Source organism: Melanaphis sacchari, unplaced genomic scaffold, assembly GCF_002803265.2.
Source record: "Melanaphis sacchari strain LSU unplaced genomic scaffold, SCAv2.0 Contig76_pilon_pilon, whole genome shotgun sequence".
Classification (NCBI taxonomy): domain Eukaryota; kingdom Metazoa; phylum Arthropoda; class Insecta; order Hemiptera; family Aphididae; genus Melanaphis; species Melanaphis sacchari.
Genome location: NW_020271544.1, coordinates 331,245 through 347,025, shown reverse-complemented (window position 1 = coordinate 347,025; position 15,781 = coordinate 331,245). Strand labels below are relative to the sequence as shown.

General features: G+C 30.6%; 1 pseudogene; it reads left to right on the top strand.

Annotated features, from left to right (window-relative positions):
- Window positions 1–695, top strand: part of LOC112601213 — a 2,449-nt pseudogene extending 1,754 nt beyond the window's left edge.
- Window positions 696–15,781: the final 15,086 nt, after the last annotated feature.

Here is a 15,781-nt window from a genome sequence, read left to right as displayed (position 1 = left end):
ATTGTTAGTATCAATTTTGTGTTAGTTATTTATTATAATTTCCACTTGCTGGCCAGCACTATTTTGTGCCCCCATACCATTTACTTAACTGATTTTTGTTAATAGTAGTCCGTCGATTCATATCACGGCAAACTTAAGTACCGGTTGTTATTTTATTTTCGTTAAAAACCTATAGAGAACATTTTATACAGTCCACTTATACCAAACACCCAAACAAGGATGTTCAGCTCCAGATTATTGTCCAAAGCTACAAAAGAGAAATTATACACCTCCTACCTCAGACCGATAGTAATGTACGCATGCGAGACATGGTCCACAACACAGGGGGACGAAGAGAAGCTACTCACCTTCGAAAGAAAAGTCTTACGGAAAATTTACAGACCTGTGCGAAATCAAATTGGGGAATATGAGAGACGAAAGAACGATGAAGGTTATATAACAAACCAAATATCTGTTTGTTCTTAAAAGCGAAACGATTAGAGTGGGCTGGCCATGTCTGGCAGGCTGGTGAAAGTGTTATACGAAATATCCTAATCAGAAACCCTACAAAAAAGCGACCAAGGGGAAGACCTCGACAGCGGTGGTTAGATAGAATTAAGAAAAATATTTCAGATACCGACGAGACAAAGCGATTGGAAGATGCAATGGACCGGAATATATGGAGAAGTTTAGTTGAAGCGTGCAAAAGGCCTTAATGGCCTGTATAGCAAAAAAAAAAAAAAAAAAATAAAAGTTTTATTTTTTAAATAGTTGTACTGTTGTATTATGAAACAAATTTTATACAAACTTAACATATCATACGATCAACCAGAATAAATATGCAAATACATATAGCATACAAATCCGTGGTATTAATATCAGCCATAATACGTCATAATTCAAATAATTCGATGAATAAATTTATAAATTCCATCAATTAAGTTATTATCTACATATATTTTTTTAATTAGTTCGTTGTGTTTAAGGTATTTTTTGCAAAACAAGATAAAAAAAACAAGATACACCGAAGAAAAAAGTATTTAGATATATATTGCACCTAGGTATTATATAGAATTTGGATACAACGAACAAATGTAAAAATACAAAACATTACTATCTTAGATTCGAGTGAAGTAGAGTACATAAGAATATCCATTCCTGCATTATTTAAAGCTTAGCATCGTAGTTAAAATAATAAAATGTATTTTTAAGGTTAATACTGTTATCTGCAAAAGCTTATAGGTAGGTGGCAGGTGCCTATATAATGTTTAATACATAATAGGTATTACTCGAACGTCTGTACAAACAAGACGATATATTTTGACAGTGGTGATCATCGGAATTGCGTTGCATATTTATAATATTGTGTATTTGTGTGTATATATGAACAACCGTTATTATTTTGGCGGCAATAGTGGTGAATATAATAAAGCACAAGCTTTCGATAGAAGTTTATAGAATCACATTTTTTTTTTTTTTTGGTAAAAGTAGATAGTTTATTAGGTACCACATAGTTTCCACCCAACTGATCGACGCTTACCTATAATACATCCATAAAACTGCCACAGAAGCAGCTAGTACATCAGGACTTCGGCAAGTAAACATAAATAAGAACGCAAAGAAAAAAGTCGTCCACGACAGTATCCAATTATTATAATTCGACCATTGCACGTGTGCCTGGGAAACCAATATCTTTCCGGCAAACGATAATAATATATTATATGGTATTATTATTATACGTAACTATAATAATAATAAATAATAATATATACATGGATCGTGATAGAATATTTCGCTATTACATACGTAGACGGCGGTGAGTGATCTATGTGACCGGTGTCGGGATCGCGGTAGCCACAACGGCGCGGCAGTGGCGGAAAGTCGCCGTATACATAGTGTACATAATATATTATATACGTAAAACGTAGATGATGCTATATACAGGTACCCACGTCGTATACATCAACTCTCTCCCTCCCCAATCGGGCATACGCATTTTATTATTATTATTATTATTATTATTATTATAACCCGATCGAACGCGATCGCATTCAAACGAACCGTGGAAATGGCGCGCGCGCCGGACAGGGACACATGTACGCGTACAAATTGACGTGGACCGACTTTACGCATATTATAATGGCTATACGTACAGGCACCTTTATTTATATATATACTTATAATACATATACATATATACGTATGTGTATGAGTACGCGCGTATATTATTATTACGATAGTACGCGACGCGCGTTTCTCCGTCGTCGGCCGCCACTGCGCTGATCCAGCAGCGGCTATCTCGTCCGGCCATCTATTTTACCGCCGCCGCCGCGAGAGTTTTGCATATTATTGTTATTATTATCATTATTATTATTATTTGAAACGCGTCTATGTATATGTATATGTATATATATATATATATATATTTATTTATGTATAATATTATAATGAGCCGATCGAAAAATAATAACGGTCGTCCACCGTTTATATTCGTTTATTATGTATATAACAATATAATATACATATTTTATTAATATATTATATTATGTACATTTTTAGAATACATAGAAACCATACTCGTCCCACTCCCCCACTCAGCACCCAGTATCTAACTATGTGAGCGACCGTGTATTAGGTATAACGAGGCTTTTGTAGATTCTACCGAGTGCGTTTGCAGTGGTTTTGTTTTGGATAACACTTATCAAACCGGTCCAATATATATATATATATATATATATATATAAATAATAAAATAGTCGCTATATATTTATGCGATAAGCACAGCAAATCATGAGTGCGTTATACAATATATTAGTATCTATACATTATTTCTACGTAGGTACAAGTTATACCTAACAGACAGCTCAGTGAAATGGTTTTGTGATGAGAGTTTGGATTTATATAGAGCCAGTGTTGAATACAGGTATACTCGTGGGGGAATTCTCCCCCCCCCCCCACTAAAATTTATTTCACACCCCCTGACTTTCAACAAAGTGTACCTATTTATTAAATGTAAAAATGCACAATACTCGTTACGATTACCACACCTAATGTCTAAGTCTAAATTATTAACTGTAATAACTAATAATAGGTATAATTCATGATACTAAAATGTATCACCATTTAGTATTCATCAATCTAAAAAAAGTCAGCCCCCCAGAGAAATTGTCTGGATTCAATAATGTATAGAGCTGTGATGAAATATTTTAGCCTGAAAAATATGATTAAGGAAAGTTAGTCTTAACTATAGAAACGAATATCGATTCTGCTATGTACGTCTTCCTACGTTTCTAATTTTTAAACATGTACAACTTTTTACGAAACGAGCAAAACGCGAACAATACTTTACTAATCAGAATTTAAATTAATTTTAACGATTATTTTAATACGATAGGCGATTAAACAGTCTTTGAGAATATACGAAATTGTTTGAAAGACTAAAATGTTATTATATAATAATTATTGATATATCTTTGTGTTACACTATACTTATACAAATGTAGGCATGTAAATGGTTTAATTATTACACATCTTAACGATTTATATTATATCAAACAATATTATGTTAATATGCATAGTTTAAAGAATAACTTTTTATACATCTTCAGAAATTTATGCGAGTTTGATTGTATCCAACATTGATACACCGATAAATAAGTATGTACTCGTATACGATCTATGACTATAAAAATGAGAGATTAATTTTTTTAATTTTTCATTAATTCTCCCATAAAGGTAGCACATAAGATATTTCATCATAATGATGGCTTATTATTTTCTGAATTCGCGGGGTTACTGAAATTTCAATATTGTAAATTTATCACATAGAAGGTTTTTTTTATGTCAACGACGATATAATTATATTAATAAAATAAAAATCCTCTCATAGTCATAAAATATTTGAACTATCAATGTTTTTAAAGTATTTTGTTAAAATTAACTTAATTTAATTAAGTAAGTAATTTGTAACATCTCTTTTTTGCTTTAAAATAAAATATGAATTTATTATAGTATAAAAGTTTAAGATATCTAAAATAAGTAATAAGCATTCATCGAATGACAAATCAATAATTAGTAATTACTATATAAATTTAATTTAGTATCAATTTTTATTAATATTTTCATAAATATAATTATTATCCACCTGAAAAATTCTCCTGTGTGTCAAATTATGTCATACACGAACGTTATAAACTTATAACCTACCATTGCATAAAATATTTAATTAAAAAAAAAAGTAATATTTCTGTAAACAAATACCCTTTTCTTCACGATAATAAATTGAATCAAAAAATAGAACAAGTGTAATCAAATAGAAAAATTAATAATTTTGAAGAAAAAAAAATAACCCGGTACAATATAGCTGATTATACGTATTTATCTTTATATCATTGATATCATACACAGCCAATGAAATATTCTTCAATCATTACTAAGAGTATCTGCCTACAGTATATTATGTTTATCTGTTATAAAACGTTACGGTCTCCGTTAGTAGAATATAATTGGAAATACACCTACTGCGGGGAAGAAAAAATAACTAAAAAAAAAAAATTATTCACCTTCTATCAATCGTCTGCCAGTCGTCAGACGATTGTCAAGGCAGACGTCGGACGACAGAGAATAACTGCGTTTCCGAGGCGGGTCATTGTGAAAACGAGGCGGCGTTAGCTGAATATTGTCTTGAGACGCCAACATAACGCCCATGGGTGTCCCCGACCGTATACGCATTAACGTTGATTTATGTCGTTTTGAACGCATGTTTTCTAACATTTATGTATGCCTACGATCATAACAAACTGCATAGGTTGTATAATGTTCCTATGTATTATAGTTATTGGGGCCACACTACAATTAAATTGTATCTATACTAACATTGTGTTACATTTTGCATAATATTACTACGTTCTATCTAAAACTATTCGTTTTAGAATGATTTGAATTATCAAAAAAAAAAAAAAAAATGGTTGTGTTCTCTAAAGACGTAGATCTATGTAAGTTAATAGTTGTACTTTTATTATAAAATTACTTTTTAATCAATTTATACATTAATTAATGTTTAAAATTGACTCTATACCTATATTAAACTTAAATTTTACTTTTTAGAGTAGCATCAACACGTGAAACGAACTGATACTCGGGATGAATTGTAATTTACATAATACTATTTTTTTTATCACTGTCTATACTCTATATTACTCTGAAACGGACCAAATGATTGTCAAAAAACCGTTTAAATTGGTTGAGCATGTAATTCGACCTATTCAGCCTAAGCATCAAATTATGCTTAGCTGCAACAACGACGCAATGCGACAAACTACGCGTAGAGATAAGATTTTTTCCATAAACGTATAGGTTGTAGAACGTAGTCTTAGGAATTCTAAAGAAGTTTTTAGTATTCCATAAAGTTTACTTGAAAATTACGTCGTATAAAAAAAAAGAGAATAAAACAATATTGACGTAAAACGTTTCTATTGTGACTGTGATTTATTGTAAGTAAAATATCCGATCTGTGTGTACCGTCGTTCATCGTCGTCGTAAACAATAAAGCATCAACAAACCCATTCACTTATTGCCCATTAGTATTATTAGGTATCATTTGTACTTTTATAACTAAATTTGTTGGCCGAGTATAAAAGAGAAAAAATCATGCGCACTTCGATTTTATGTACTGGTTAATCGTTGATTCTTATACCTGTACATACATACATACGTATATACCTATGTATGATTTATCGCAAGCAATGTACATTATACGCTCGTATAGAAATATAAAATAATATGTAATATATGTGCATGTAGCGTAAAAATCAACAGACGTAATGGGGTCAATATAATATCTATAATAAAATTAATTGTACGACCGTTGAAAGTTTGCGGTAGACGTTTTAAGTTTTTTACAGATTAAAGAAAATAAGAACGCAATCGTGTTGCATCCCTGTATATGTGCACAGAAAATGCAGTATATTTAAATACATCTATACTGCACAGGTACTCACCGGATGTGCGTTATTCGTTGCGGGTGGGCAAATATACGCCGGGATCGTATAGTATATACAGATATATTATAAAATGAAGGAAATGTTTCGAACTTACTGGACCGGATGACCGTTTTCCGTTTTGCTCCAGTCGGGCGATTGATGATGTAGCAATCCGACCATCAACGAATATCAATGACTGCATGTCCGGCGTGACGAGCGATTTTCCTACTTCGCTGAATTGCTTTTCCGTCGATTCGTATACTAAAGGGTTGACGTGGAACGTTGTTGTTATTAATATTATATCATCGATAAAACTTGTATAATGCATATACCACACAATAATTATTATAATGTCTACTTGTATTATGCTGACTCAAAATCTAATATTAGATAAGAAATAAAATAATTTTATCCCACAGTAAAATTATATACTCTATAGAAGAATATTTTAGAACATTAAATAAGTTGATTCGATATTTCGTTTGATTAGTCAAACTATGCGTATCGATAATGGCCTTAAAAATTGAAATATATGCAAAAATACTAAAATATGCTCTTAAAAATATTTTAATTTTCATTCAAAAATTAAAAATTAAAAATTAAAAATTTATTTATTATTAAATAAGGCGTTTTTAATTTAATTTTCACAACAATAGAATATTATACTACATTAACGCGAGACAAAAACACATTCGATACTAACAGACATCAACTGACCGTATTCGGCGTATTCTTTATCGAATATGTTTTTCACAACACACAAATAATTGGGAAAACACGCGGTAGGTAGTTTATTTAATTATTTATACTTAATCATTTTAATCTATTTTTTTTAAATTTCAATAAAATTATTAATAAATATTGAATAGTACGTATAAAATATTATTCTCTAAGTCACATATTATTTTAATTTTTTTTTTAATAATATATGTGAAATATGTACTTAAAATACAAATATAATAAAATATGAACTTGAAAGGAAAAATGAGCTGAATATGCAATGTATGCAAAATAATAATTGTTGCTTTAAATTTCTATCATACTAAAAAATAAATTTCTATATTACTTAAAGTTATGTTTTGAATAATAATTGAAAAACATGCAAACCCTTACCTATAAGTTATTAATCTTTTATTTTATACATACATTTTAATTTGGTTTAATATTTATAGTGTTAGGCAATAATGTTAGTGTAATATAGTGTCGACTTTGACCGGGAAGCCTTTTTAAAAACAATATTGATTACGTGTCAATATTTTATTACACTTGGCCTTTATAAATTCTCTGTATATTTATGAAGGAACGGAGGTTTTAAAATAATTAATCAAAAAAATAAATAAATAAATAAATAAATAAATAAAAAATACCTTTGCATATTACTTAACACATGTAGGTAGTTCTATATTTGTATGTCATTCATATTACTGGTTAATATATGAATACATTATGAATATAATCATTGGAACAAATCACTTGCGAGTTTCAATATCAAAATAAAATTTATAAATTTATCAAAAAATAAAAATAATCAGAATAATTATTAGAGTCATTATAATACAATTAATGTGATCAAACATGGCATTATAATACTATTACGGTATTTGTAACATAAGATGAAATCCATTATATAACGAAAATAGTTTTAAAATTAAAAGAATTTGTATATATATTAATTTAGAATATCTACAGACTACGAGCAGTGTATTTGAAAGAAAATATTTTCAATATTTCATGATTTGTAAAAATAATTTACGTTTCTAACTTCAAACGCTATACATTGAGCCGGCGCAAAAATAAATCGTGTTTTATGTCCAACAGCCAATAAAGTCACGTTGGTAGGCGTACCTATGTACGTAGTAAAATTTTTACTGTGACGCGCGCGCGGAACAAATCTTACAAAGTACTTACGCCCTGCGGTAGGTAATTGCAAAAAATCGGTTATCCCGTTGCCAATGCACATCACATAATACGGGTCAAATATATATGCACTCCCATGTCTACCTAAATCAAACGAAATCTTGTCGATGCTAAAGAGTAAAGATGCGATAAATGATAATGTTTAAGGCTAGGATCACACTATGCGTTTTGTCGGCAACCGAAAAATACTATCCCGATTAACCGCAATCGGGACGATCGATCATACTGTGCGTTTTATCGGTAACCGAATACATACAAATGAGATTAAAAAGCCCGAAAATCGTTTTTAATTTAAATTTAAATTTTAAACTGATTTTTTATTTAAACGAAATGTATCTAGTATTATAAGTAAAAAAATAATAAAAAGGTTGTGTAATTAGAATTATTTGTTTTTATTTAAAACGTGTATCAACTAATTATACTAATAAATAATAATATACATCTATAATATAAATAAAATATAATATATATATATATATATATATATATGTATATTACAAATATATTTTAAGTTTTTTAATTATTTAAATTTAAAAATCATTATTAATTATTCATAAAATTTTCAATTTCGGTTACCGATAATCCGCACAAATGCGATCGGACAAATTGCATTGCATGTGTTGTGCTTTACATCCCGAAACGCAACCGGACGGTTGGGCCGCAACACGTTGCGGTCGCTTCCCGACGGTTTTTAATCGGTTCCGTAAATCGGTCTAGTCTGGCCCTGATAACGCGTTTTATATTTAAACCTATTTTATTTTAGAGTGTTGCGGTTTGGCTCCGGTTGATCGGGAACCGACAAAACGCATAGTGTGATCCTAGCCTAAAGGAGAGCACACAGCTCATTTAGTTGTCGATTTGATCGTGGCAATCGCCGAAATAAATAAAATACACGGGAATCCAAAATGTTTGGGGTGCTCGAAAATTCTCATGTCTATACGCTCATCCGTTTTTAACACACCACTAACTCACGGGCGCCCAGTCTTAAGACATGGCTAATCCTATACACTAGTAAATTTAACCCGACGTCCACCATAGATACGCAATGTAATTGATAGACAATAACGATAGGTACTACATAAAATCGTGTGTAGAAACAAAATATTAATAATATCGACAACGATCAGAGTGTTTTCGTCGTAATCGGAATACCTACTGGTCGATCGGTGGATAAAACGAGAATATTTGTACACAAAATCCCGAAAACAGCCGCACGCACAGATCGATATTGACGGCACGCGGCACGAGGTGTAAATCACTGAAAACGTCCCCCAAATGAAAATAAGTAATTGGTACGAAATAACCGGAGAGATTAAAAACGCAGATATTAATGGCTGTTTGATTAATCTCTGTGAATAATCTATAAACGATATATCATGTATACACACTATCGAAAGTACCTATATACATATTGGAGGTAAATCATATACCAGTTTTTTACGAGGACGTACCTATCGTACTATCGTACGCAGAGGTACTAATTATGAGATATAAAATCGAGTGTAACGCGTAGAACGCAGCGTATACGAGTTTGTGTACGAAATTCAAATATTATGGACGTCGCAGGATATTATTTATAAGTTTACAACGAAATCGTGTTTTAATATTATATCATAATAGCATACGACACTGCTTTAACGTATGGTTGTCCTATTACGTTATTTTTACGTTATTAATTAATGAAACTAAAATACCTGATCGTCATTCTATTTTTTTCAAACGGCTCAAAACTAAATCATTATTCTCGTGTTGTTTAATTTCGTGTTTATTAATTCGTTTTATTAATCAGTTCGATTTAGGTGACAATAATAGGAATAAATTAAAATATACAAATAAAACGGAAAATATTAAAATATGTTTTGGATATTATATTTATACCGTCTTTGTTTTGTAAAATATTTGGCGGCAACTCCCCGCCTACCAATTACCATTCCTGTAATGTTTGCGCTACTAGATAACTGCGGTATCCGCGGTAATCGCGCCGTTTCTTTCGGGATTTGTTGTTCGGCAGAGACTCCGGAAGGGGGGGGAGAGAGCGTTTTCTTCTCCGCCGTCGCCGAAAACAAAAGTCGTCGCGCACACTGCACGATCGGCGGCGGGCGGCGTATATTACACAGAGTTAAGTATATTATAATCTGCGTGTACGCGCAGTGCAGGTAAGACTGTGGTCGTGGTATAATATGGTAATCGCGAAACTCCATCTCGGCAGAATATGAAAAAAAAAAAACACGGTAGCTAAACATACACTCACACACGCACCGACGCTTGCATTCGATATAGGTACATTATAATAACGCGTGCTTGTGAGTGTTTAACCCATCTATACGTATAGGGTTTAGAACGGGTTTTTGCAGCGGCAACAGCCATTTTTCTGTGGTGTAGCCGCGCAACAGACGCAAACAGAAGAAGAGCGGTGGGCGGACGTGTAGAGGAGACGAAGCGAATATACGTTTTCTACCATTTTTTTGACAGCCGCACATTGACATTCCCCGTACACGCATAATTTACACACACATGTAGATATTGGTAGTATTTGTGTGATAGCGGTATAGTATATAGTAGTATTTTGTTTTTATTATTTATTTATATTTATTTAAATACGCCTTACACTACAGCAAACGGTCTCCGTACATATATAATATAATATAATAATATGTGCCCCTCGCCGAGGAGAAGTATTTCACATCGTCTTCGGCGTCCCATCCACCTATAAGCGTTTACATATATATATATATATATATGACCACATATAGGTACCCCGCGCGCGTACGAGATTTTTTCCTCTCATTCTTATTTTTTTTATTTTTTTTTTTTTTATCATTTTTTCCCTTTATATTGTTTTTTAGCTACCCGATCTTTTATCGCGGTTTGCCGGGGCTGCAGTTTCTCTTTATATTATTTCCCTTTACAAAACTCGAACTCACACACACACACTCGCGCGCACACGTATACTTCGATTCTCAATAGATATTTACATTACATCGCTTATTCGCTTCTCTTTAAACGACGACGACGAGTGTACGCACGCACAATCATGGTCAACGATGCTACATAAAACAAAAAAAAAACAATTAATATTGAAGATCAATCCTATAGTCCCTGCTGTCGTTATTGGCTGTCGAGACGTGTGCCAGAGTCGAAGTGTATATTTTTATTACTCACCATATTATAAAGCACGATAAATATTATACTTATTGAAAGAACATCGTGGAAGCATCGTGCGACATCGCGGCGAGATTGTGAGATTGTATAATGATATTATTATAATTAATAATAGTGTCGTGGTGAGTAATTCGACCACAAAACCGAAATTACCACGGAAATCATTTCGGTTGTTTCAACGCCATCAAAGATAAAAAAAAATAATATTTAATGCCGAAAAATCCTTTTCTACCTGCCTACAGACTACATAATACGCATTAAATCGCCGAACGTTTCAACCGTGCCAATTGAACATCGCAGTAGAATAATATTATGAATTATAAATTATAATACTGCAATAATGTGACAAGATGTTTTATTTTTATTTATCGTTGTATTCCGAAAATGTTTTTTTGTTGGGTCTACAACAAACACCATATTTTGAAATAAAAACACATTGCTCGTTCGACAAATTAAAATATTAAAATTAATATTAATTATTTTTGCATCACTGCAAACGTTTTGCTGAGCAATTGAACGTATTAACCTCGAACATGGGAACATAATATCATGATAAAGATAATACAATCAAATCTGAAATGATTTTTCGGTCCACAGTGCAATGCTCGATTTTTATTCTTTTAGTTATAATACTTTATATATTATTATTATTATTATTATAAATATATTATGATATTTATAATTTATCATTAACAGTAGGTATTTGATAATTAAATTATAAACTGTTCGTCAATAATTTTAAAAAATTTGAGTAAACCAAAAGATGACTTTGTACCAGTAATATTAAATGTTTCGATTACTGTTTGAGATGAAAATAAAAGATAAAAGCGTTTCATTTAAAAAAAATATATTATTATTAAAATGTGTTAGAAATATCAAAAAAGAGCCTATTAAAATCTAAACAATTCAGTATTTAAAATAAATATATACTACCTAATTGATATTAAGATGCTTTGAAACCCATTAATCATAATAAAATCATCTAATAGGTACTTGACGTAACAATTTAAAAATATCTTTTAGATTACTTTCAAATCGAGGTATTAAATTTATTTAAGTTTCTATATATAAGTTTATTACATAAAATAATCACTAATAAGTTACCTTATTATTTTAAAACTGTATATAAATGAAATTATGATATTAATACTTTGTTGTTTAAAAATACGTTTAAAACTGAGAATTTAATATGCTCACAGAGTGCAGAGTTTTCTTAGTTTGTTTAACTATTCAAAATATTAATATCATTAAAAAAATACACCTTGACATATTGTTAGAATATCAAGTAAATAGGTGATTATCACTCATTAATCACCACGTTATTTAAAAAATAAGTCGAAATCGGAACGATCCGCACGTTTTTAAATAGACAGGAATCTTACATGTAGGATTTCAAATTAAAATAATATGTGCAGTGCTCGGAGTTGTAAGCTCGTACATACATGATGTTAAATTAGAACTTGTAATAGAAGTATGCACAAGTATTAGATACTTTATAATATAATATGGTTTTAAACTCAGGTTAACGGTTGTAATGTCGGTGATATAGCTCACCGCTAGATGTGATCTATAGCCGCCTGGACGGGAAAACGCAAATATAAACTGACATAATATCAAGCTCGTGCTAAACTCGTCCGTACCCATAACTTGCTATAGTATATATTTATATATTACACTCGTACATATATTAAAACACGACGGTCGCATGTCGAGGAGGTGTGAGTCTCGCATCTACAATTCGAGCGTGGCGAAATATTATTTTGCTGAACTAAAGGACTACACGACGATAATAATAAGTAATAATAACATAATTATCATGTTATAACATACCTTATAATGAATAATGACATACCCATACTGTCTCAAATTTCACGCGCATAAATGCATAATAATAGCATATAATATTATCACAATAATTATTGAGGTTGTGAATTTTGGCGAACGCTTTTTTTTTCTTCTTATGATCATTGCAAAATGTAACTTTCTCCAAATTCATCAAATTATGTGTGTGTGTGTAATGACTACAAAAATTATCGAAAGTTTCAATTTTGAAAATTGTGCTAATATCTTTGTTCGTTTATCAATGTTTAGGCGGTATCTTAAAGTTTGAATAAAAAACAAAACGAAAAGTATTCAGTTAAACAATTTCATTATAATATTATCGATTTAACTATAACTAGTTGATTTTTTTTTAGATTCCTTAGAATTCTAATAATGCATTTGAAATACAACGCACCACCGCGATCACTCTCATACAGATCTAAATATATATAGAATATATATAATTTACATATAGCTTTATTTTATAATGATATTATTTTAATAGCTGTGCCGCCGCTTAGCTATGTAGTTGACTGGACTCCTCCGACTGGATTTATATTTATCGCGGCTACTGCAGCTATTTATCCGGGGCCGGCCGGTCTCGGTAGTTCTACAACAGGCTTAGAGAGATAATATTTTACAAGTCCGCACGCGTGTATTTATTATATAATAATAATAATAATAATAATATAGTATAATATAATATCATTATCGGCTGTTCGTATCTTTAGAGAAAACACTTTGGCGGCGGTTCCCTGTTCGTTGCTTCGGCCGCAAACCCGTGCTGAGACAGCCGCAGCGGTGTGGTACACATATTATATTGTGTATACACTTGACTACTATGAATAGTTTTCCGAATACTATTTGAACGTTTTGAAATTTTGAAATATTATTTTTCAAAAGTAAATCGTTGATTGAAAAATTTAAAATTTTTCAATGTTTACTGTTGGACCTCGAATTTTATAAATTTTAATACGAAATATAAAAATATATTAGTTAATTAAAATATATGTGTTTCAAAAATAAATAGCTTTTGACTGACTGATAATTTTTTCACATTTTTATTAAATATTTTAATAAAGTATTTTATTGTATATATTTATATGGTTTTTATTATTTTGTACAAGACAAAACTCAACGAATGCCGAGTCAACCAAATTCCATTGACAACATCAGACGACGACAACGATTGACCCGCGGAATAGTTGGTGAGGTATCGTGGATAATGACCGTTCTTTTAAAAGTTAATTTTTTTGTTTCTGATTATTAGATCAAATTTATTATACTTCACTTTATTTTAACCAAAAGTTAGTTATTTTCCTTTTCTAATATGTTTACCCTTTTTCTTGGAGTATCAAGTCTGGAGGGTATACGGACTGAGACGTTTGCCGAGGGAAGTCACTTTTGTAAAAGGTAGCAAAGCACTGTTATACTTGCTTTCTCTTTCAATTCTCACCAAAAAGATAATTAAATAAACTTTCATCACAGGTGTCTATATTTACTCATTTGAGGGTTTGAGAACAGATAATCGAAAAATATGTATGATATTTGTCAAACCTTTGCGAGATGCAGTGGCATATTTTAATCAAGGGAATAAATCCCTCCATAGGCTGTATACACACAAATAATTTATTATAGTCATCATATTATTTAAAAAATTATTATTATTATTATTATAATTATTTTTTTATCAATAATTGATTAAATTTGCAAAAATTGAAATATTATAATATATTTTACAATATTCTCATTGGTATCTTCATTTATAAAGCCATATCCCCCCTCCCCCATGACAAAAACCTAAATACGCCACTGGCAAGGTGTATAGTGTATACAACAATTTGTACAAATATAGTCGTATAATTATTAAGTCTAATACGAATAAATGTATAAATAAATTCTAATTACCTACAAATATATTATCAGATATCCAGATACCTTGGTCAAAATAAATAATATAAAGCTGCAATTTTAACACAATTATTAATTATTAATATACCTACTCTATTTGGTACATATTTTGGTTCATTCGTAATGTAGCCACCAATGAGACTGCAGAAATTAATACTAAATGCTTCAAACGATATGTAAATGTGACCACCATCTGTTAGTTTAATATATTATAAGGTAAAAAATGCCAGACGTCATATACTTATTTACTGAAAGGCGAAAACCGATTCCAAACGATGCTGCTTCACCTTTTACAAAATCGGGCTGTTAAAGTGTCGCAACAATGAAATTGCTGCTTATATACAGAAGTCCGCAGACAAAGCTACCATAGATTCATTCGTTTACCCATGGTGCTTATAATACTTATGTTTCCGTAGTTCGTATGGCCACTTAATCAACGGTTATAATAATACGGTCAATCATATTAAAATATTTGATAAAGTTGCTTAATTTATAAAATGTTAACCCAAAATATATTCATATTTGAATATGTTTAATTTTTTCAATGATATTTTTATTTTATCTCCTTTTTATACTTATTTGTTTAAAGATGTCACTTGTAAATACTAATTTTTGCAATTACAATTAACTTTAGTACTGATAGGAATGTTATTTATACGCTACAAAATTGTATTTAATATTTATTTTGTTCTTATATAGAAAAATACTTAAATACTTAGTTTTTTCTTAAATTTTTCAATTTTAAAATAAACAATTAACATTAAAACTACTTACCTATGTAACTAAATACATTTATTATTACTTTTTATTGTATAATAAAAATATATGATATTTGAATTATAACATTTTAATTGAACTTTAGTTAAATGAAAAAATAATTGCATACATAGAAGTTGTTATTTTGTAAGGAAATTTTGTTGTACAGTGGTGATTTTTTAAACAAGGGCTGCAAATTGTTAAATCCACATCTGTGCGGGAGACAGTTCCTTCAATGCCTTTTTTATAATATT